At 42.8% G+C, this 25,582-nt stretch overlaps 1 non-coding gene and 1 pseudogene across 1 annotated transcript; one reads left to right on the top strand and one right to left on the bottom strand.

Moving 5' to 3' along the window:
* The window catches only part of LOC136789479 (syncytin-2-like), a 120,911-nt pseudogene that overhangs the window by 21,062 nt on the left and 74,267 nt on the right, over positions 1-25,582 (bottom strand).
* On the top strand, positions 4,939-5,011 carry TRNAK-CUU (transfer RNA lysine (anticodon CUU)). Its single transcript has one exon. It is a non-coding gene; the product is annotated as a tRNA-Lys (tRNA).

The following is a 25,582-nucleotide window of genomic DNA, read 5'->3' on the forward strand; positions in this document are numbered from 1 at the left end:
CATGTTCCTGGATGCAGATTATCTTAATACTCAGAGTTCAAATGCTTTTCTTTCAGCTAGATCATAAAGCTACTAATCAGCTTCGTGTAATACAGGCAACTTATTCTTTTCAGTTATTATACTACATATACTAATATTTATTTTGTTATTTATTTGTATTTTTTGTATTTTGATTTTGTGTTTCTGATTGCTGTCTCCCACCATCACTGAATCAGGATGGTTCTGTAACCAGGGTTGTCTTTTTTCTTGATAGAAAACTATATTTTTGACCAGTTAAAAAAAAATTAAAAAACTCTTTTTAAATCACTACCTCTTTAATTTATACTTGGTTTTTTTTATTTTCCTTTTTTCTTCATATAGAATCTTCATGATTATGTTTGTGTGTGTATTCATTCACTGGTAAATAACATAAGAATCACAAAGTTTTTGTTGTCCAGTGGAATATTTTGATTTCTGTTTACTTTTGCTAAGTCTTACAAGTGCTTACCTGGGAAATAACATTTTTGTGAATAATTTGAGGTCACTACTTTTTCCTTTCATCGTTGGTCTGTGTTATCTTCCTCACTGGAGAGAATATTTTGTAGGAGTAATCAGGCAGTAATAATAGACATCCTGATGTTATCAGACCTAGAAAAGGGATGCTGTAATACTTGCAAGTGTTTCTGCCAGTTCTGTATAATTTTAGTCAGGGAACATGTTCAAATCATGAAAAAATACAGATCTAAAATTTCAACACATTAGATAACATTTAAACCCAGAAACTATAAATGCACAGTTCATCTCTAAAAGCTCTTGTAATTGTCTCCTCCTTATCTTGAAAGAAGGATAATTTATCTCATGTTTGTTAAATGGAAATAGTACACAAACATGCAGTTGCTATAACAACAACTGCATCACAAAACCATGCCCTGATTTACCCCAGCAAGGTGTTTATTAACCACCTTTTGCTATAATAGACTGGGGATTATGATTGCATTTTAAAATGCCTGGAATGTGTAGCTATTCAGACCATGCATGAAGATATTCAAGGACAATGTTTCAGCATATGAGAGAAAATAAGTAAGACTCTTTCTCCACTCTCCTTCATTGTTTTCTGCAAATACAGCTTCCTGTTTCACCATTATCCCCTTTTCATTTCATTAATCCCTTGCCATGTTAGAATCCATAAACAAAACCATGCTTTTTAATGGGCTGTTTGAGAGCTGGGTTGCTGAACTCATATACCACTTGCTTTAGCTGTTTGAATGGGTTCTCTGTTACAAAGTTTGATTTTCTGTATGGACCTCTGCAAAACTTTGCATTGCTTTCATGCCTGCACAGCTGAGCTGCAGGGCCTTGTTCTAGCCAGACCTTCTTGATCATACCATTCTTGCTGCATGCTGTCTCGTTCTTGTTGCCGCTGTCTACGTTTTCATCTCTCAGACTTCTTGTGAACCTTCTTTTTCATCCCCTTAAGTCATGGTGGTTTATGGAAGAGAAAGAACAGTTGATTCATGAGAGAGAATGAAGTTGCTCTGACAAGGGAAAAGTTTTAACAAGAGGGGGCTATCATGGTTCCCTATAAAACATCTCATGTATTTGCAGTTTAAGGCTTAGCAGCTATGGCCTTTCTGTTCCTCTGTGCTTCTGTTCTAGATGCAGTCCATCTGCCCAGAGAAGCTGCGGATGTCCCATAGCTGGAGGTGTTCAAGACCAGGTTGAACAAGTCCCTGGGCAATGTGATCTGGTAGGTGGTAACCCTGCCCATGGCAGGGGGGGTGGAACTAGATAGTCTTTAAGATCCCTTCCAGCCCAAGCTGTTCTATGGTTCTATAGCTTATGGCCAACAGATCAAGCTCAGCAGCTGAGTTTGCCGTATGGAGTGGCTTCCCTGGAGTGTAGGGAGGCCAAGAGGTTGAGACAAGAAAATCTCTTTGCACTCATTCTGTCATCTTTACCAAATGCCATTCCCAGTGTGCAACCTTGCTTTTCACTTCTTTCTACCTATTCTCCCCTGCATGTCATAATGATTCTTCCCTTTTGCCAGTGTTTGGCTCTTTGGCTCTTTGCAGTTCACCCTCTCACTTTCTACCACTCAGTCTCCTAACTTTCTCTCAAGAACTCTCACTTGAATTTATTTATTTTGTCTTTAAATGCTACAGTTGTATTCAGATTTGTTGGTGTGCTCAGATTACCATTCCCCAAAATAGTAGTCCTCTGATAGAGACAAACTGTAATATGCCACTTGGAAAAACAAACAAATGTTACAGCCTTTCAAGAGTGAATCTGAGCTGGCTTCAGCTAAATGTTGAAGGCTGAGAGCTACTACATAACTCATATCCTCAGAAAATCTCCACCTATACCCTCCTTATATACAACCCAACTTTTAAAAATATCTTTATTTTGACTTCCCCTAAAGGATACAAAATACATACATAAGATGTAATAGTGAGCAGTATAACAATTCAAAGCATGATTCAGAGCTGAACAAACAGAAGTTAGAGTTTTTCAGCTTTTTCGTATACTTTTTTTTTTCTAAAGGAGGATGTAATCTTAGGATCTGGATTATTATTTACACTCTGTTCCTTTTCTATGAAAATTCGAACAAATGTTTTGGTTTTGGTGTATTTAGTAGAACTAATTTCTCAGTCTCCACTATCCTTAAAGATTAGAATTGTCTTTGTCTTCCTAGGATAAATATCATGTGATAACCACAAACTTTAAGGGCAAAAATTATTTCAGCACAAGATCAAAAATAGGACAATTACCTTTTTTTTTTTTTTGAAATGTGAGGTTGTTATAAGATGAATTAGATTACTCATCAGCTTTCACATAGTATTCTAATGCTGTAGAGTGGTTACAATCATCTTAGCAAGCTTTCCCCTAACTGTTCAGTTCAGGCTGCCGAAAAAGGTGAATTGTTCAACTTTCAATAGAATTATAGTATCTCTTCTGAAAAAAGCAGACAAAGTGCTTCTATTGCATCAGTATGCATTTAAACAAAAGGGTAAGGTGAGAAATGGTTAAGATTATTCCCCACAATTCTTTCTGTTAGTAGTGGCACTTGTTTTGGTACCTTTGCCCATTAACCATATCAATACTAGGAAATTAAATGAGCCAAGACTTTAAGAAGTGGCACAGTGCGCATTCATATGGCTAAACTCTCTTTTCCAAATGCCCTATCCCCCTAAATGAATCTCATCCATGATAACTGCTGGCTGAGAAATTCCCTGGACTCTTCTGTTTTGCAGACTATGCTTGTTTACTGGCTGGAAAAGCACTACCTGGCAGAGGCTAAAAATCTGCTGGTGCAGTATCTCTGCTTAGTTTACATCACTGAAACATAAACACAGGGACTGTGACTGCCAGATCTGTGGGTATAAAAACATTCATTCAGAAAAGCAGGCTAAGAGTCTATGCCAAGGATGCACGGAGCATCTGGGCCAGTCACAATACGGTGCTTTTGCCACTCATTACCGGTTAGACTCACTTCAGCCTCCAATACAGTTAACTGCTGGGATCCCCCCGTCACACCATAAATACAGATGGGCTCTGGCCCTTTATAACTTGATGGCATTAGAGTACATTGTGCACCGGTGTCTACGAAAGCCTTATACTTCTGTGCGTCTGACGTGCCAGGCCATCGAATCCACACAGTCCAATAAACTCGATTGTCCCTTTCCTCCCCCTGGCTGGAGGCAGGGCCCCTCTAGTCCTGGTCAGAATCTTCGTTTCTGTGTTTAAAGGACTGCCTGCTGGAAGTTGGAGCAGCAAACTTTTCAGAGAACCCCTTTTTCCCAATTGTTTTCTTTTGCAATTCACGTACCCGTGCCTCTAGGGTCGCAGTAGATTTTCCATCCCATTTTCTCATGTCCTCTCCATGGTCACGTAGGTAAAACCACAGGGTGGCGCGGTGTGTGTGCCCACCATATTGTCTTCCTTGCACAGATGAACGTTTACCCCTAATAGCTGAGACACTGGTTTGTACAGGTGGGGAGGAAAATAATCTCTCTTCAAGTTGGTGGATCTTTTCAGAAAGTTTCTCCAAAGTATTCTCTTTTGGCTGGTGGACACTGATTCGTTCAGGTGGAGGGGAAGATAAATTCTCTTTAAGTTGGTGGACCTCTTCAGAGAGTTTCTCCACAGCCGAGACACAGGCCTGTAGGGAAGAGGAGAGATTTCCTTCGTACTGCTGGAGAATTTATTCACTTCATTCACTGGGGGATTCTCCTCCTCTTTCCAGGTTAGTATTGCCAATGAGCTGGCATATGATGATGGTGCACTCCGTACAAACTTCCGCCACATGGGTAGTGTACACCGGACTGCATCTGGATCTGCGGATGTTTGTGCGTCGTCTAGGTCCTTATAAATTACTTCCCGTACGGCCAATTCCCTCAGGTACTGAATTCCCTTCTCCATGGTGGTCCACTTGCCTGGTAGACATACAAGTTCTTCCTTGAAGGTATACCTTTCCTGCACAGCTGACAGGAGACGCCTCCAGAGGCTGCGAGATCGTGCTCCATCTCCAATTGCTTTGTCAATACATGCGTCCCTAGCAAGGGATCCCAGCCGCTTGGCTTCCTTCCCCTCTAATTCCACATAATTGGCTCCGGTGTCCCAGCACCGGAGCAGCCAGGTGACAAGCTGCTCGCCTATACAGCGACCAAAATCTTTTCGCACATCTCGTAGCTCACGCTGGTATAGGGTTCGGGTAGTTACTGTTGATATTTCGACATCCTCATCCTCATCTTCAGTCTCCTGCACCTTTGATGGCCCAGCCTCGTCTTCACTATGCTCAGACTTCACAGAAGACTGTCTGCGTTCTAAACGACCTGAGCCTCTATACCATTTTTTCACCTTGTCTACAGGGGCAACTTGCACTGCTACAGCTCGTTTCTCTGACCCAGACACAGGAGTGGGAGCAGCTTGTCACCTGGCTGCTCCGGTGCTGGGACAGCTGCCCGGCTAGTTCAGTCGGTAGAGCATGGGACTCTTAATCCCAGGGTCGTGGGTTCGAGCCAAACGTTGGGCGCCATAAAGGACTGTTGTGGTTTAACCCGGCTGGCGGCTAAACACCACACAGCCGTTCGCTCACCCTCCCGCCTCCCTCTCTGGGATGGGGGAGAGAAACGGGAAAGTGAAGCCGGTGAGTTGAGATGAAGACAGTTTATTAAGAATGGAATATAATAATAACAATAATGATAATAATAGTGATAATGATAATAGTATTAATAATAATAATGTGTACGAAACAAGTGATGCACAATGCAATTGCTCACCACCCGCTGACCGATGCCCAGCCTATTCCCGAGCAGCCGGCCCCCCCACCCCGGCCAGCCACCCCTATATATTGTTTAGCATGACGTCAGATGGTATGGAATACCCCTTTGGCCAGTTTGGGTCAGCTGTCCTGGGTCTGTCCCCTCCCAGCTCCTGCTGCACCCCCAGCCTGCTCGCTGGCAGGACAGAGCGAGAAGCCGAAAAGTCCTTGGCCTGGTGTAAACACTGCTCTGCAACAATTAAAACATCAGCATGTTATCAGCGCTCTTCTCATCCTAATCCAAAACATAGCACCCTACCAGCTACTAGGAGGAAAAATTAACTCTGTCCTAGCTGGAACCAGGACACGGGCATTAAATAGACTTTGCTGGAAAAACTGGCAAGTGTCTCATCTGTCACTCAGGTCTTGGTCAGGGATACTACCCTTACTTGAGTTAAGTGGGTTTAAAAATATTTAGCATTTTCAGATAATAGGAAGCAGACACTCATCCCTCTTCTTTCCATCCTTAACAGAGATCTTGTCCTGAGACTTATGCGTATATACACCCTTTATAGATAAATATATCCAACAGAGAGGGTGTCATTCTCCCTGCTTAATTTGACCGTTCTTGAAAGATATTTTGAAAAGTTACTTGAATACCTTCAGTGTTTTGGAGAGCACATATTTTCTGGTTTCACCAAGCAGTTGAATTTCAGCCAAGCCCATAGTTTTGGTAATTTATCCATTTTTCTTAGTTTGCTTTTACATTTCTAGATCCTTTCATATTGCCATGATTTGACAATATGCAATTATTTTGTTTTGTATGCATATAACCTGCAGGCAGCAGCTTCGCGTCTAATAAATGATTCTGTCATAAAGAGACTTGGACAAAGCAGACTTTTCTGGTGATGTTCATTGCCTGTAAAAAAGAAGTACACAACGAACAGACATTTATTCCAGATCTAACTGCCTATTCACACAGTTCAACAGACTGTCAGATTAACTGTAATGGTGCCTTCTAGTGACTTTGAATAACACAAGTCTGTGTCTTCTCAGATTTTATTTTTATTTTATTTATATTGTTATTTATTTATTTTACCTTTCTCTCTTTACATGGACATACTGGATGTCTGTGTTCAGATTTTAGTAGTGGGGCAATGGACTGCAGTGGGTTTACGTGGCAAGGTGTTGGTAGCAGGGGGCCATAGGGGTGGCTTCTGTGAGAAGGATCTAGAAGCTGCCCCATGTTTGGTAAGGGCCCCACTGCTGACCAGAGCCGAGCCAATAAGTGATGTTGTTTTGCGCCTCTGTGAGAGCATATTTAAGTCAGGGAAAAAAAAAAAAAACGCTGTGCCACACAGCAGCTGGGAGAGTGAGAGGAGTGAGGGACAGCCTTGCAGGTGCCAAGGTCAGTGAAGAAGGAGGGGGAGAGGTGCTCCAGGCGCCGGAGCAGAAGTCCCCTGCGGCCTGTGGTGAGGACCATGGTGAAGCAGGTTGTCCCCCTGCAGCCCATGGAGTACCATGGTGCAGCAGGTTTCCACGCTGCAGCCCGTGGAGGAGACCACGGTGGAGCAGGTGGACCTGCACCGACGGAGGCTGTGGCCTGTGGAAGACCCCTGCTGGAGCAGATTCTGGGCCGGACCTGTAGCCCGTGGAGAGGAGCCCACGCAGGAGCAGGTGACCTGGCAGGAGCTGCTGCCCGTGGGGGACCCAGGTTGGAGCAGTTTGCTCCTGAGGGATGGACCCCGTGGTAGGGACCCATATCTGGAGCAGTTCTTGAAGAGCTGCTGCCTGTGGGAAGCCCACGTCAGATCAGTTCAGCAAGGACTGCATCCCGTGGGAGGGACCCCACAGCACAGGGGATGAGAGTGACCAAGAAGGAGCGGCAGAGAAGAAGCGCTATAGACTGACCATAACCCCCATTCCCCCATTCCCCTGCGCCGCTCGGGGGGAGGAGGTGGAAGAGGGTGGATGGGGGGGAAGGTGCTTTTGGTTTCTTTCCTTTGTTTCTCACTTCTCTATCTTGTTAGTAATAGGTAATAAATCTTACTATCTCCCTATGCTGAGTCTGTTTTGCCCATCACGATAATTACTGTGTGATCTCCCTGTCCTTATCTCAACCCTTGAGCCCTTTTCATTGTATTTTCTCCCCATTCCTCTTTGAGGAGGGGGAGTGAGAGAGCGGTTGTGGTGGAGCTCAGCCACCCACCTGAGTAAAACCACCGCAGTCCTTTCTGGACTGCGGTGGTTTTACTCGGGTGGGCGGCCGAGCTCCACCACATGGACCCAGTGCAGGACATAGCTGAGACCTTCAGCAAAGCTCATTGCATGTCTTTGAAAACATTCAAGATAGAACAGAGAATTCTGTCCAGGAATGGGGTGAAGAAAAGGGAGAAACCACAGAGGGAACATCAAGAGCAGAGGAGGAAGAGGTGATCCATGGCACCAGAGCAGGGAGCTGCTGCAGCCCATGGCAGATCCACACTGAAATTCTCAAAGGAATTGCAGCCAGTGGAAAACCCACACTGGAGCAGAGGAAAAGTGTGAGAGAAGGAATGGCAGAAAGAAATAGCTAGAGGTGTTGTTTTATTTTTGTCTTTGTTTTTCCTTACCTAAATCTATTTTAATTGGTGATACATTAAACTAAATTTCCCCAAGTTGAGTCTTTTTTGCCTGTGATGCTAAATGGTAAGTAGTCTTCCTGCATTTATCTTGACTCATAAGCTTTCTTGTCCCTATTTTCTCCACCTTGTCCTGTGGTGTAAAGACCACACAGACACCAGGGTTCTTTTAGGATCAGTAACTGCTACTTCTTTTTTGAGGGCATAACTTCAACTTCAAACCTTTTACTGAGGACAGGCTCCTTTCTTATACCATTCGCTCTACAGCAGTACTTTTCCACTACCTATTCGTTGGTCAGCAACTTTGCCTTGCAACAGCAAACACCCAGCAACTTCCACGTCTTAACCGTCTTAACCGCTGGAGAACAAGCAGTCCGAGACAGCAAGGCATCTCCTGAATCACCCTTCTTTGTTCCCTCTGAACTCTTTACATTCCTTATGGCCTCATTACACTCCTCATGGCCTCATCGTTAAGAGTACGATGTTATCACCAACCATGGGGCTTGTCGACCCCCATGGCTATACTCCCACATTGTCCCACTGAGGAGGGGGGAGTGAGCAGAAGGGTGGGTGGCTGGTTGTTTGTCATGGATAACCCACTCCAGTGGGGTTAAGGGATAGCATGGAAAACCAAATGGATGTTTTTTCCCTGATACAGAGATGTACATTTAGTCCAGTTCTGTTTAAATTAAAGCTCCTCCAGGTAAGCTTTAAGACTCCCTGAAACTTAAATTCTCTGACTATTCGAGTGAAAAAGCAAGCAGAGAAGAACCTTGCTTAAAGATACATATAGTGGTACACTGTGTACACACCCGACATATGTATGTTATCTATAACGTTATATATTAAGCACATGAGAACCTACCTTCATAAAATTTTGAGATAGAAAAGACAATTTTGACTCTGTCATTATTTAAAGATTTTACAGCAAATGGAACATAGTCTACACAGACAAAGAAAAGGTTATACATATATATATATAAATATTGAATAAGAGGGAAGGATACAGCAGCCAAATGAACAACTAATCCAACCAACCCAGATGTTCCCTGGATTGTCCCAGTGTGAACAGCTTGCCCTCTGGCTTCCAATAATTACTTTGCATACAATTTGGCAAGTGGTATTTCTTCTTTAACTGAAAGCCAGAGAAAAGCAGTGCAAAGTCCTATACATCACATAATTCCTGAGAATAGGTGGTTAATAGTACAAGGAAAAATCTTACCTAGTGTATATAATCCAAATGAAAGAACATTATTAGCTTGACAGGATATAAGTTTCAGAAAAACACTAAGGATTTAGGAGCTAAAGTTCCTGTAGGCTTTAAATGAGGTCTAATTTCTAAGTTTAGCTGTGTCTCATTTATCAGTCGAATCATGTTTTATCAACCTGTATGTTCAGATTAACTGAAACAATTTATGTTATTGTATGAATTCAATACAATTTAAGCTAATTGTTTGCATTGGAGGGGAAACAAATAGTTCTTCACTGACATTTCGCAATGGAAAAATAATAATCTTTTTTCAACTTAGAACACTGTATAATTACCAATGTAACTCATACTTAAAATAACAAAATCCTCAAATAATTTTGGGGTTATTTCTTCTAATCATTTTCATATTGTGTATGCTTGCTTTTGTGCAATTGCATTCTCTTTCTCAGCAAGGAGTGTGGGAAAGTTGGTACTTGACTGCAAAGTTTTTTCTGGATATTTTATTTCCTTTTCGTTTTTGGAAGGGATAATTCCATTATGACCAGAATTATTTACTCATATATTTGTGTATTTAACTTTTTACTGTTTATCTGAACTATATATAGTCACACAAGTGTTCTTTTAATTTTACCTAATGTAAAACATGATAAAAATTTTCTGTTTTGAACTCACTGTACTACTTTTTCACCTTGCAGTGAATTTGTGAAAATGTTTATAAATTTAATATAAAGATTAAATAGGTGTCTGTTTCTCAATCATATGTAAAAATATTCAGTTGAATTAGAAGTCATTCAACACTTCCGTTCTTTGGGAAAACACATTAGTAACTAAATAGTTGTGAACTTTTATTACAGCGGCGTAAATCAGCATTGCTTCATTAACAGTAGTGGAACTCCACTGATTTCAATAGAACAAAGCTGATTAACTGCAAAGAAGACTCCAGCATTTAGTTTCCAAATCCAAAACAGCGATGGCCTCTTGTAGGAGGAGATAGTTTCCCTGTCTGCTGCAGATATGGAGTCTTATACATACATAAAACATAAAAACACACACCAGTGTGCCAACAGGTTTTTAATTGTTTATCACACCCAGAACATAGAGTGTGATAACATTCCTGAAGTCACTTTTTCATTTGTTATAGCAGGTTTGCTTAATGAATGTTCAGTATTTGTTTGCTAAGCATGAATGTAAAATGGAGCAAAATAGGATCTTTGTCAAGGACCATTTAAATGGTAATGTCAGTGTTGCAAAAGGTGACAATCTGTGTCCCTTGTAAACAATTAATTCCTACTTTCCCTGCATAGGCTGCCTGCAAAGCTGACTGATTTAGCACCTGCTGTTTTGGACTAACTACGATTTTTCTAAATGTCTGTATATAATAGGAGGTACATATATTAAAGGTGTGCTTGCAGCTGAGTGTGCATGCAGGGAGGGGGTCCTTTATAATTTAGGAGCTCTGTGATTTTTTTAGATTTTTTTCCCTCCCCTTCAGAGAAGGTAATACTTGAAGAATATATACATATATATTTATCTATGGTATAGGACTCAGATATCTTGTGTGTGACACTCAGAAAGCTCATGGAGACAAATTTATCTTAACACTGAGTGTGCCATCACCTGAAGTTACAGGTCTTGTCTGGAAATTAGATCCATAAAATTTTGTTGTTCAATACAGATACAAAATTAGATCCAAAATCCACATATATCTATTGCCTACTTAGGCTATAAAAGTACATCTACAAAAGTTTTAATATATTAGCTAAATTTTAGGTGTCTAAATATAAAATTGACCTTATTAAACTCATGTTCAGTTGAAATCCCAGAGTACCCAAGGGTATAACTTTTCGGATGCTCTTTGGCAATCATGCTTCCTATGCTCCTCAGGCATTGGTCCCTTAGTGAAGGGATGCACGACACGGACTCCTGATGGCTCTTGAACAGAAGGCCTTTACTGCCATTTTTCACCACCACATATACTTTCCCCGTAGCCCCACGTGCTGTCCACGCGCCCGAATCTGTCTTACAACTGGTTAGAGACCCTCAGATATGCGCCTTGAGCCAGCCAGCAATTGGCCACTGCCCAAAGCTCATCTTTAACACTGTAGCCAATTTACTTTATCTTGACCTTGCTCAAGTTTTTGGTTCTACCGCTGTTTTCCTCATTATCTCTAACTCAGGGATGTGCGAAACAGCACAAAGCTCCCTGCGAATTCCTTTCCCACACCTTAGCCTTTCACTGTTATGTACAAATGTGCCAACTGAAATGTTTGTTGGGTAGCTAATGTTAATTAGATCTCTGAAATTATCAGAGAGTTTTTTTTCCTGTAGAAGTTTGGGATATGAAATAATACTTTTTAAGCAGTGATTGTCACTTAAACAAGGGTATCATGAAACTGTATCATGACTAACTACAAACACAGCTCCTTACAGGATCATTCCATAGCTTCGTATTCTTCCATGAAAACTCTTCTCTTTCCCCTTTCCCTTCAGGTCTGTGTATCAGACCTTTCAGCCATCCCTTCTACTGAGTCTAGTGCATTGGGCTTACTGAAAACCTTAATGGAGACCTTGACTCTTGTTCCTAGTTTATAGGAAACTAATTGAAGATATGGGCAATGAACTTGAGGTACTGATGGCCACCCATGTGTCAAAAGAGAAATGTTGCAGTTAGTGCAGGTTAAGATAAGAATTTTAGCAAAGAAAAAAATTGAAAATTTAGAAATTTAGAGAGTTAACCCTACATTAAGATCAAAATTACAAAGACTTCCATGACTGAAATTGCTGATCTGAGCAGTACACTTGAAGTCACATGAATGAAGCTACTTCTTATGTTAATTTACATGACCAGGTTCCCAAGGGCACCCAGGGACTGCTGTGGTTTAACCTGGCAGGCAGCTGAGCAGCTGAGCACAGACGTTTGCTCTCTCCCACCCCCACAGTGGGATGGGGGAGAGAATCAGAATACAGGTAAAACTCATGGGTTGAAATAGACAGTTTAATAGGACAGAAAAGGAAGGAATAATAATAACAGCAACAACAACAATAATAAATAATAATAATAAATATATAAGGCAAGTGATGCACAATGCAATTGCTGACCCCTGCTGACTGATGCCCAGCCAGTTCTGTTATTGCTGAGCATGATGCCACATGGCATGGGACATCCCTTTGGCCAGCCTGGGCCAACTGTCCTGGTTCTGTCCCCTCCCAGCTCCTGGTGCACCCCGAGCCCCCTTGCTGGCAGGGCAGCACGGGAAGCTGAACAGTCCTTGGCTCTGGGTGAGCGCTACTCTGCAACAACTGAGACATCGGAATGCTATCAGCATTATTCTCACCCTAAATCCAAAATGCAGAATCATGCCAGCTACTGTTATAAGCGAGACCACGCAATTTTCTGGTCGAAGATAATTTATTAATTAAGTAAGCAGGTACAAGCAAAACAGCGCTGGGCGGCTGGGGAGTCTCCGCTCCACCACAGCACACAACTTTCCCTTTTCAGTGTCGCCGTTTTATAGCATCCAAGTTTCGGCTTGTCAGGACTTGTTGAACCTTCTGAAGCTGCACAGTTCGTTGTTGGGGGTCGTTGTTTTTCTTTCAATGATCATGCGTTGTGCTCGTGTTCAAGGGGGAGGGTGGTGAAGCGGCAAACAGTATTTCACAGAGTCTTTGTTTTACCAAGGATGTTTATCCAACACCCCCTCCCCACTATCTACTTCCTTAGTCTTCCCCCTTAACAAGGTCGTAAATTGCAAAACCTTATCTTCTCAGCAGATTCTCTGAATTCCTTTTAAAGACAATGAACAAACACTAATTTATCACAATCCCTCCTTTTTCTTTTTCTAACATATTTTGTTCATTGATGAATTTTTGAAGCACTTGTTTGCTCAATATTAAAGTTTCTGCGTCATCCTCCTCCTGTTCAAGAGATTCATATTTCGCACGCACAAGCATAAGGTGAGCTGCCTCTAATCGGTTTTTTACAATCGCAATTACTCGGTTGAATATACATGGTCCAAAAGTCAATGCTAATATAAATAACAGTAAAGGTCCTGCTATGGTTGATAGCAAGGTAGTGAGCCAAGGCGAGTAATTAAACCAGGATTCGTACCAGTTTTGGTGGGCTTCATTCTCCCTTTTTCGTTTTTCTAGCCCTTCTCTCAATCTAGTCATTGTATCCCTTACCACTCCAGTATGATCAGCATATACACAACACTCCTCTCGTAGGGCTGCACACAATCCTCCTTGTTGTAGAAAAATCAGATCTAATCCCCTACGATTTTATAGTACTACTTCAGATAAGGATCGCACAGATTTCTCGAAAGCTGATATAGATTGCTCGATACGGGCCAAATCCTCATCTACAGCAATGCGTAGAGAGGTGAATTCTTGGCTTTGTTTTACCAGAGAGGTAATTCCAGTTCCGGCTCCTGCAGCCCCCAGAATCATCAGAGTGGCTAAAGTAACAGCCGTAATAGGCTCTCGCTTCCTTAAGTGGTTTTTTTGCCATAGCATGTTGGATGTACATATACTCCTCAGAATGGTAAAGAATCCTAGGTATAATTACTACCTGTACACAGAAATCATGAGACGAGTTGAACAATTTCAAAGATAAGCATGGAGTTACCCCCAGAGACGAACATACCCATCTGGTGTTATCTGCTGGTATTAACCATTTTTCTTTGTCTAATTGTGTAACATTTTCTGTAATATTGCATAGATGGAACTTCTCACCAGGGACCGTGCCTACGCACCTGCCATTCCCAGTTACTTCTGTTAACGTTATTCCTACATCCCTTCCCCAATGGCATTGTGGGGGATCGGTTTCGTTTGAACGGGTGGTCTCTCCCAGATCCCCAGTGGCGTCGTAATATGGGGGCCTTATATCAAGACATAACCAGCAAGGTCTAGGCACGTCTGGATTTGTTTGATTCAACAACTGATAACTAGCATTCATGATTCTCCATATGTTATTCCCGGTCACCCCTTCATTTCTAATCCCGTACTCCGGGTTTACTGATTTATTAGCAACCTCCAGTGGTTTAGGGCTATTAGGAGTTAGCATTCTAAAAGCTTGTGTAGGCTGAATCCTCAAAACATTCCCCGACAGTTTCTGATTTGGTCCCACCTGTTGGGGACTCTTAGTGTCTTCCTTCTTTATATAGATGATGCCTCCCCTATCAGTCCCCCAGCAGTAGTTATCTGCTGAACAACATGGTGATCTTCCCATCTAATCAGGCTCCATTTAAAAGGTTTGTGAGGGTGCGCAGACCCAGGAACAGTGTAAACAATCGTACCCATTACTATGTATCGCAAAAAAAAATGGCTAGGGCCCATTTTCCAGAGTTCTTTACCTGGCCACGTAATTCCCCACCGTTTCACTCTCTGCCTCGCTTGTCAGTTCGGTTGCAGCGAACTACAAGGTGCAGGTTCTTCTCGGCAGCAGCAGTGGTCTTCAGGGGAGTTTCTCGGGTAACCGCGACCTTTTTCTGATCAAACAGGGTCCCCTCTCTCCCTTTTTTTACGATACATAGACAGTTAGACCATACTTATCGAGTTTGTTTCAATGTGAGCTTTAAGTCATCAGGGCCTGCGACCGCTTCCCATTCGCTTTTCTGGATCGGTCCTTTCACGCGACTGGCATGCGTTCACCCCTTCTCAGCCGTCCGGATAGCCGTCTCTGTGATAAGTAAAACAACATAGGGGCCTCCCCACCGCGGTGTTAAAGACGTTTCTTTCCATGTCTTAATTAGAACCCTATCTCCAGGTTGTATCCTATGGATTGCTATATCTAGCCACCAAGCCTTTCGCTTGCAACTCCCTCCGTCGGTTCATAAGCTGTATTAAATAAGGTTTTAATTGGATATCCTGTACCTGGGGGTGATCAGATGGCATCTCTAAATCATAAGGCATACCATACAGCCTTTCAAAGGGTGAGATTCCGACATCGGCTCGGGGCTGTGTCCGGATATTCAATAGTGCAAGCGGTAAACATTTCACCCAGGAGGTTTTTGTCTCCATCATAAGCTTTGTTAGTTGCTTTTTAATTTCACCATTCATTCGTTCTACCTTTCCAGAGCTTTGAGGATGCCAGGGAGTGTGATATTCCCACTTAATTCCCAGAGCCTTCATCGTGTCTCGGGATACCTGTGACACAAAGTGTGGGCCTCGATCAGAGTCAATTGCTTCTATTACCCCGTATCTGGGTATGATGCTTTCTAATAATATCTTTACCACAGTTTGAGCTGTGGCCCTTGCCGTAGGGAATGCTTCAACAAAGTTTGTGAGGTGGTCTACAATAACTAATAAGTATCTATATCGCCCTGTTTTTGGAAGTTCAGTAAAGTCTAATTGAATCTTTGCAAAAGGTCGATGTGCCAATTCTCGTCCTCCCGGGACCCTTTTTCTCATATGTTGAGCATTTACCCTCCGACAAGTTATACAATCATTTACGATCCCCTTTGCTATATTATAAGTCCCTATACACATATAATTTGTGGCAAATTGATCCACCAATGCCTGGGTTCCCCAGTGCGTCTGTTCATGAAATCTCCGTAGCACCCTCATAGCTACTGATTTTGGTAACACTTCTCGTCCATCAGGCAGTACCCATTTCCCTTTATCGTTTTTTCGAACCCCCATTTGTGTCATCTTGTCTTCTTCTGTAATAGTGAAACAGAGTAAGGGGAGGGGAATGGGTCCATTCGACCACAGGGAGTTATTCGGCCCGCACTTGTAGCAGTTTTTATAAGGCGGGCTTTCTTCCTCAGAACAATTGCATTCAATCCCATCAACTCCCCATTCACTCCAGCAATCATAACATGGAAATTCCTTTAAGTCTTTCCCACAGTATTAAGTATTAAGTATTATATTAAGCATTATTATATGTTATTTATATATTATTATATTATTAATTATTATATTAATTATTATATATCAAGTATTAAGTATAAGTATTAAGTATTTCCCACAGTCTGGGCAATCTTCCCTCATTCTTATAATTCTTATACTCATTAATGCTGCCCTTTTTGCCTCCTGATCTGCTAGATTATTACCCCTAACCTGAGGGGTGAGGCCTTTTTGATGCCCTTTTATATGTACTACGGCAATTTCTTTGGGCTCTCTGATAGCTTGTAAAACCTGGGTAATCAATTCCTGATGTATTAAACCCTTTCCTTGTGAATTGATGAGCCCCCTTTCTTCCCATATTTTACCAAATGTATGTACTACCCCATAAGCATATTTTGAATCTGTATATATTGTACCGCTTTTATTTTTCAACAATTTTAGGGCCCGCAATACGGCACATAGCTCGCAAGCTTGGTCAGACCAGCTAGGGCTCAAAGGTCCAGATTCCACTATCCCAAATGTTTTCCCGTTTACTAACGCGTATCCTGATTTTCGCTTTCCCTCGACTACTCTCGAGGGACCATCCACATATATCTGTTCACCGATGGGTAATTCCACCTCCTCTAGATCAGGTCTCAATTTCGTTTGCTCTTCTATATTTCGGAGGCAATCATGTCCTAAGGACTCATTTGGTTCCCCATAAAGAAATTGAGCAGGGTTCTGTAGGGAGGTTGTTTCTAATGTTAATTTTGGAGAGGAAATCAAAATTCCTTCATATTTTAATAATCTGGCATCAGTGATCCATTTCTCTGCCTTCTGTTGCAGTACCCCGCATATATTGTGTAGAGATATTACTTTGATTTCCCCCCCAAAAGTGATCTTCTGTGCTTCTTCCACTAACAAGGCAGCAGCTACCACTACCTGCAAACAGTTTGGCCAACCCCGGCTAACCGGATCCAATAATTTAAACAAATAGGCCACAGGTTTTTTACTCCCTGCCCATTCTTGGGCCAGCACTCCCTATGCCGTGCCTTCTGCGCTGTTCACAAAAAAAAAAAAAAAAACAAAACGGCCTCCTTAAATCTGGTAAGCTTAACACTGGGGGGCGTACTAGTTCCTCCTTTAACTTGTTCAGTCGTTCCTCATCTTCTTTTGTCCATTTGAGTAATCCATCCTTATTCAGCTTGTTATATAAAAATTTAACCTTTCCACTGTAATCTTCTATCCATTGTCTACAGTATCCGGTCAACCCTAACAGTTGCCGTACCTGCCTTTTAGTTCGCGGGGACGCTAAAGCCAATATTCCACTGATTCTGCCTGGGTCTAACTTCTTAGTCCCCTTAACTGGTGACCCAGGTACTTTATCTCTTGCTCCACAATTTGTAATTTTGCCCCTCCTTTTTCTTTTAAAGGGTACAGATTAACTCGATTCTCTGAGCCAATCCAAAGACTCGCATATTCGCTCTCCTCTAAACAAAAAGATTCCTTTGCATTTACATAAATATTTAAGGCTTGGCAAACCCAGTCTTCAAACAACCTAGATATGGGCCAATAATTTGCCTACCTCCCCAAACTTCAACACAATAATGAATCATTTTTACTTTATCCTTTCCCCGCCTAGAAGGGGAATCACTCCAATTCTTAATCATTAACCCCAGTGGGCTATCTGGGGGAATAGGGGGCAACCTAACACTAGGCATTACCCCACCCATGGGACCAGAAGGCTTACTCTTCTTCTGTCCCATCTTCCGGAGTGCCTTCACACACACACACAGCCGCTTCCCCCTTGTCGTGGCCCAGTCCCTCGCAGGATGTGGGAACCGCACTACTGAGGGGTCCGCACTCACTTCGTCCTCAATTGGACGTCTCACACAGATGCACTCCGGGATCACCAACCCCAACCGAACGGATCACCGGCCTATACTTACCCACCCCGTGGGTCTTCGTTCGGTCTTCGTGCACAAAGATTGCTTGGGGTTACCGGTTTTATTTGCTTGTGCCTAATTTATGGTTCGTCGGTGAAGGGCTCGAGTGAGGCTTTCCGTTCCAGGGGCCACCGAAATCGGCGGGGCGCCTCCCCCGAAAGGGTCCTCAGTCAATTTGCCTTCATCCGAGTCATGGCACCAAATTTGTTATAAGCGAGACCACGCAATTTTCTGGTCGAAGATAATTTATTAATTAAGTAAGCAGGTACAAGCAAAACAGCGCTGGGCGGCTGGGGAGTCTCCGCTCCATCACAGCACGCAACTTTCCCTTTTCAGTGTCGCCGTTTTATAGCATCCAAGTTTCGGCTTGTCAGGACTTGTTGAACCTTCTGAAGCTGCGCAGTTCGTTGTTGGGGGTCGTTGTTTTTCTTTCAATGATCATGCGTTGTGCTCGTGTTCAAGGGGGAGGGTGGTGAAGCGGCAAACAGTATTTCACAGAGTCTTTGTTTTACCAAGGATGTTTATCCAACACCCCCTCCCCACTATCTACTTCCTTAGTCTTCCCCCTTAACAAGGTCGTAAATTGCAAAACCTTATCTTCTCAGCAGATTCTCTGAATTCCTTTTAAAGACAATGAACAAACACCCACTAATTTATCACAGCTACTACAAAGAAAACTAATTCTATCCCAGCCAAAACCAGGACACCCAGTAAAACAAACTGTTTTCCAGGGAAGGAAAGCTGCCTGTTTATTCAATATGAGCATCCAAAGGAAAAAGAGAAAATGGTACTGAATATGAACAAAAATCCTTCATTTACACAAATTCAGCTTTCTTTATTAGTCTTTTCTAGTCTGCTTAGTTACTGAAACAACTAAGTCATTTAATTTAGACTCTAAAGGACTGATAATTTTTTAATTTCTGGGGTTAAAAGCAGAGTGTCAAATGAAACTATGAGGACTTGCGCTAGGGACTTAAGAGCTCTATATATTGTTCCCTGGTTAAGCACAGAATTATTTTGTGGTAATGATCAAATTGCTTAGGTGTGGTACTTCTCATTTAATATTATCTGTCTAAAAGGTGTTAAATGCAAATTAGGCATCACTGAAGTTCCTAACAGAGTAAACAGAGAAAGGGATCCTTTTCCTTTGTAGGGTCTCTGACCAACAGCATGATACACCTTCTAGAAGTATTTCTCCAGGACCTAGACATGTGGCTTAGACTAAGCCCCTAGCCTCAAATGCCAGTTAGGGGAAATGACTTCTTAACTTCAGTGTCATTTTTCAGAGTGTAGTGCCTTTCTAAGTCAAAGGGCACAAACACCTATCTCTAAACACACCCACATGCGCTAAAAATGCTGCTTTCCAAACCAGCTGTCTCAACCTCATGCTTCTTGGTCAGAAGTTTATTAGTTTATTTTCCCTATGTTCCATTCTTATTTGGTCCTCTGGTCTTTTCCTGCTCTTCAGAGTTCTTCCCAGACTTCCACATTAGTCAAACTGATGGCTTGAGGTTCACTTAATAAAGTTTTGAGCCTGGTCTCTGTAGGTATGGGATGTAACCTGAAGCTTCCAATCAGAAGTCCCAACCAGATATTTTCAAACAAAATCTTTTCACAGGGTGCTGAGAAGTTTTCACAGGAAAATATGCTGTAGTTTCAACAGGAAATGTTCTCAACTCTAGGATCAAATTTGTACTGCATTGAAAGACAGATCCCTCGACCCCAGGATAGCATTTTATTTTGGATATAGGGTTCTTAGAACTTCACTTTGGGTTAACGCTGATTCTAAGTTTTTTTTACTGCTTTATTTCCTTGATGAATTCTGAGCTTTCTTTGATGACTGAAGTTGCACTTCTCCCTGTGCATTTGGAAAATTCTTCAGTGATCACACTGGGACTACTTTAGTTCTGTATTTCAAAACTAATGTCAAACCAATGCCTTCTCAAGTACAGACAAGGTCACTGAATCCTCCATACAATCACAAGGTGACTGGCACCACTACATTTTTTTTGTTTATAGTAGCTGTTCCCCATTAACTCTATTTTCTATTTAAGTCTACTCCTACATTAAGCTTTCTCTCTAAAGATTAATCTTCATGAAGAATGTTCTAATATTCTGTTTGCTGAAAAGAGTCTGTAATGACTTCTTTCTCCTCCCTCTTGTTGAGGATATTCAGGTACCTACTGTCAGTATCAAATGAAGAACTCTCAGCAATAGTAGACCTTGCACTGATGTACAGCCATGCTATTCAAAGCACAAGAGAAAAGAATAGGATCCCAGAAACATCACAATTTTGTCATATTTTGCCATTCTAATATTGCTGCTTATCATTGCTGCTAGTACTGTACTGTGGCTGACAAATAATTCAGCTGGATCAGAATGGGATGTTGGCCCCATGGAGCACATGCAAATTGCCGAGTGACTGGCAGCTTTCTTTTGCAGGAAGTACATGCTGAGCATCTCTGAAACTACTAAGATTATGCTGCAGCTATCATTCCTTTCCTGGAAGCTTTTCCATTCCTAGTAAGTCCATGTACTACATGCTTTTTTTTCACATTTTCAGGACACAAACAGCACTGCATGCAACAGCAGTTTTGAAATTTTCCTCTGGTAAGCCACATTTGAGAGTCATGACTCTATTCCTATTTTTGTTTTCTGGTTTTAAATATGATAACAGATGACTTATATGTATTTTGAGCATTCTTTTCCTTTCTATGTTATGTTTCTGTCTTATGCAGCCTTTCACTCTACTGTGTTGTTTGCTTTTTCATTTTTTGCCTTATGTATTTACAGGACAGAAGGAGCAGATCTTAATTTATTATCTAGTTCATATTTTTTTTTCTACAAAAGCAAGATTATCAGTATATGTGTTGTTCCTCATTGTGTTTCATGTAATCTACTTTCAGGGGTCTCTAGTGAGGAAGATATCACTGACTGGTAATCTTTGCCAAGATTTCAAAAATATTACCTTATTATGATCCCTGACACCATGAATAAATAATTTATTTTCTTTTTTTCAGCACTCTCTACATATTTGAAGGTTGTTATCAGCTCTTTCTGATGTTATTTTTCCAGCAAAACAACTGCAAGCTGTTCAGTCTTTCCTCCTAGCATACGTTTTCTGAAACTGTGCTTGTTTTCCTCTTGATTCCCTTCAGCTGTTCAATATTTCTTTTGAAATTCAGTGTCCCAAAGTGGGTGTGCTTGCCTTGCCTTCCTAAATTTCTGTCTTTGTTCACAGTCTTGGATATGTCCAATAAGAGACGATATTGCGGTAAACTAACCCTGCTGGGGCTGAAACTGAAAAGCTACGTTTAAAGGTCGTCTATTCTCTGATCTTTACAGTGGAAAAGAGTAATAATACACCTTTGAAAGTTTACATTCCTCTATGGTAGTGAAAGATGATTAGTTGTTCAGATTTGCAGTTACTTGTGCAAGAATTTCTTAAAATTTCATCTCTCTGGATAGAGCATTTCTTATTACAGCAAATAGTAAGGGTTTTTGTTTGTTTGTTTACTTGTTTAATTAAATTGGAGCATAAAACAATGCTCTCCATTTTTTGCACTCAACATTTAACCAAGTCAGAGTGCAGGAACAAGCATTCTCTTTTGGATGGACCTTGTGAACATTGTTGAACAGGGTTTGGGGTGTTTTTTTACTTTTTTTTGACACGTTTGTCTTAGATAATCAATACACTGAGCAGAATTAAATTCACAGAAGTAGAATTTCTGGCTAAGAGTCCCTCAGTTTCAGTTTGACATTTTTGGTTTAAGGAGACCTGTCTTCAACATTTATGATTGCTGTATGCTAAAGGGAGATTATTTCAGTGTTTACTTCTGGCATAAATCTGAGAATAACTTCTTTGGGTGACTGATTCTGGGTAGCTTGTGTGTCTGTGATGATAATGTATTAGGACTATTACAAAGAGAATCACAGAATCATAGAATGGCTTGGGTTGGAAGAGACTTTAAAGAACACCTAGTTCCAACCCCCCTGCCATGGGCGGGGATACCCCCCACTAAATCAGGTTGCTCAAATCCCCATCCAACCTGTCCTTGAACACTTTCTGGGATGGGGCATCCACAGATTCTCTGGGCAACCTGTTCCAGTCCTTTACCACCCTCTGAGTGAAGAATTTCCTCCTCATATTGTGGGAATGGAAATGTTGTTTTTGCAGTGTTACATTGTATAGAAGGAAGGAATGTGGTATTGAAATATGCTTACAGTGATAAGAAAGCTCAGCAGGTGACCTCCTAAAATGCAGACAACCAGACTCCTTAGAGCAATCAGGTGAAAATCATTATGTTAAGTCAAGCCAGATAAGGGGAGAAAACATTACCATCTCAAAAACAGGCCAGCAACTGAAGGCCAGGCATTGTCTGTGAAGCATCAGATAGATTGTGAACCTGGATTACCCACTCCAGTGGGGAAGCAGGGGAGGGTCCTGTCATCAAAAAGTATATAAACTGTGTTTTTGGAACTAGTAGGTGCGCTCTCCTGCTTGTGGGGCGCCCGCCATTGCAATCGCGAATAAATTACTACTTCACTGAGATCCTCGCCTGAGCCTAAGTTATTGGCTACGGAGTGTTTCTCACAATTTGGGGGCTCGTCCGGGATCCAGTCACCTACCGGGGAGCCCCACCGCCGCAGCAGCAGGAAGGCATGCCCCGCTGATTTCAGCGGTCCTGTGCATCGATGGTGGCGGCTCTGCGGAGAGCTGACAGAGGGCCCGAGACTGATTAAAGGGGCAGGATCCGTGAAGTATTGGGGAAAAGGAAGAAGGTAGGCACTCAGGGTTTTAAGAATTGATCTGGTAACTCTGTGCACAGACCAAGGTAAGAAATCTTAAGTATTGCCTTGGGGGTCGGGTGAGACTCTGTGTGATGTGTGATTGAGACGTACTTTTGTACGAAGCGAGTGTGGAGTCCTGATCCGCGGTTCCGTAGCTCCGCGAGGGGCGCGGCCGGAGACGGACGAAGCGTGAGATAAGGGAGAGAAAGGAAGAGTCTCGGGAAATTTGGTGTGCGGTAATCCTTGCACGGGGTAGTGCTTGGAGTACACCAGGGAAATTTGGTGTGCGGTAAGCCTTGCACGGGGTAGTGCTTGGCAGTACACCAGGGAAATTTGGTGTGCGGTAATCCTTGCACGGGGTAGTGCTTGGAGTACACCAGGGAAATTTGGTGTGCGGTAAGCCTTGCACGGGGTAGTGCTCGGAGTACACCAGGGAATTTGGTGTGCGGTAAGCCTTGCACGGGGTAGTGCTTGGCAGTACACCAGGGAAATTTGGTGTGCGGTAATCCTTGCACGGGGTAGTGCTTGGAGTACACCAGGGAAATTTGGTGTGCGGTAATCCTTGCACGGGGTAGTGCTCGGAGTACACCAGGGAATTTGGTGTGCGGTAAGCCTTGCACGGGGTAGTGCTTGGCAGTACACCAGGGAAATTTGGTGTGCGGTAATCCTTGCACGGGGTAGTGCTTGGAGTACACCAGGGAAATTTGGTGTGCGGTAATCCTTGCACGGGGTAGTGCTTGGAGTACACCAGGGAAATTTGGTGTGCGGTAAGCCTTGCACGGGGTAGTGCTTGGCAGTACACCAGGGAAATTTGGTGTGCGGTAAGCCTTGCACGGGGTAGTGCTTGGCAGTACACCAGGGAATTTGGTGTGCGGTAATCCTTGCACGGGGTAGTGCTCGGAGTACACCAGGGAATTTGGTGTGCGGTAAGCCTTGCACGGGGTAGTGCTTGGCAGTACACCAGGGAAATTTGGTGTGCGGTAATCCTTGCACGGGGTAGTGCTTGGAGTACACCAGGGAAATTTGGTGTGCGGTAATCCTTGCACGGGGTAGTGCTTGGAGTACACCAGGGAAATTTGGTGTGCGGTAATCCTTGCACGGGGTAGTGCTCGGAGTACACCAGGGAATTTGGTGTGCGGTAAGCCTTGCACGGGGTAGTGCTTGGCAGTACACCAGGGAAATTTGGTGTGCGGTAATCCTTGCACGGGGTAGTGCTTGGAGTACACCAGGGAAATTTGGTGTGCGGTAATCCTTGCACGGGGTAGTGCTCGGAGTACACCAGGGAATTTGGTGTGCGGTAAGCCTTGCACGGGGTAGTGCTTGGCAGTACACCAGGGAAATTTGGTGTGCGGTAATCCTTGCACGGGGTAGTGCTTGGAGTACACCAGGGAAATTTGGTGTGCGGTAATCCTTGCACGGGGTAGTGCTTGGAGTACACCAGGGAAATTTGGTGTGCGGTAAGCCTTGCACGGGGTAGTGCTTGGCAGTACACCAGGGAAATTTGGTGTGCGGTAATCCTTGCACGGGGTAGTGCTTGGAGTACACCAGGGAAATTTGGTGTGCGGTAATCCTTGCACGGGGTAGTGCTCGGAGTACACCAGGGAATTTTGGTGTGCGGTAAGCCTTGCACGGGGTAGTGCTTGGCAGTACACCAGGGAAATTTGGTGTGCGGTAATCCTTGCACGGGGTAGTGCTCGGAGTACACCAGGGAAATTTGGTGTGCGGTAATCCTTGCACGGGGTAGTGCTCGGAGTACACCAGGGAATTTTGGTGTGCGGTAAGCCTTGCACGGGGTAGTGCTTGGCAGTACACCAGGGAAATTTGGTGTGCGGTAATCCTTGCACGGGGTAGTGCTTGGCAGTACACCCCCATTTTCCAGGATAGGAAAAATGGGAAATATGAGTTCCAAGGGACAGGGAGATATCCCTGGGGGAGTGCCTCCCGACTGTCCTTTAGGAAGGATGTTGAGAAATTGGAAGAATAACCCCAAAACTAAGGAAAAAGATAGGAAGAAAATGGTTAAATATTGTGTATCAGTCTGGACGAAAGAACCAATTAAAGGAACTGCAGTATTTTGGCCAAAATACGGGTCTGACAAAGATTGGGTATGTCAGGCCTTAAATTTTTATGTTAATAACAAATTTCCATTTTCGGAAGAAGAATCGGAGTATGCAGCTTGTTGGATACAAGGAATAAATTTGGTTTTGAGCAAAAATCAGAATAAAGAGGGAAAGAAAAAGGAAGAGACAAGTGATAAATGGGACCTTCTGGATAACTTACCTCCTCCTTATAACCCCCAAGTTGCTGCAGCAGCAGCGGCTGCTGTAGCAGTTCCTCCGAAAGAAGAGACAGGAACTATAGATAACATTAGCTCTGGGAACAGGAGGTACCCCAAACTGGTAAAAGAATTGGAACAATGTAAAAAAGACCTTGAGAATTTTCCACTCCCTGGTACTAATAATACTAACACTACTGAAGCTGCTATGTATCCTCTCCGTGAAGTGCCGCTGGGACCTGGACAGGTAGGGTATGTGAATGCTCCCCTTTCTAGCGGAGAAGTGCGAAATTTTAAAAAGGAAATGAAATCTCTCATTGAGGACCCCATTGGATTAGCAGAACAGTTAGATCAGTTTTTGGGACCCAATCTATATTGCTGGGGAGAAATGATGGCAATTCTGAATCTGCTATTCTCAGGGGAAGAACGAGGAATGATTAGAAGAGCAGCAATGCGGGAATGGGAAAAGGATCATCCTCCAGGAGATGGAGTAATTCCAGCAGAGCAAAAATTTCCAAATGTGGACCCTAATTGGAACAACAATAATGTGCAGGATAGGGTTAACATGAGAGACTTGAGAGAAATGGTAATTAGAGGAATTAGAGAAGCAGTACCTAAGTCTCAGAATTTTATTAAAGCATTTGAGGTTCAGCAGGGTAAAGATGAAACTCCAAG

This window comes from Anser cygnoides, unplaced genomic scaffold (assembly GCF_040182565.1).
Source record: "Anser cygnoides isolate HZ-2024a breed goose unplaced genomic scaffold, Taihu_goose_T2T_genome scaffold_50_1, whole genome shotgun sequence".
Lineage (NCBI taxonomy): Eukaryota > Metazoa > Chordata > Aves > Anseriformes > Anatidae > Anser > Anser cygnoides.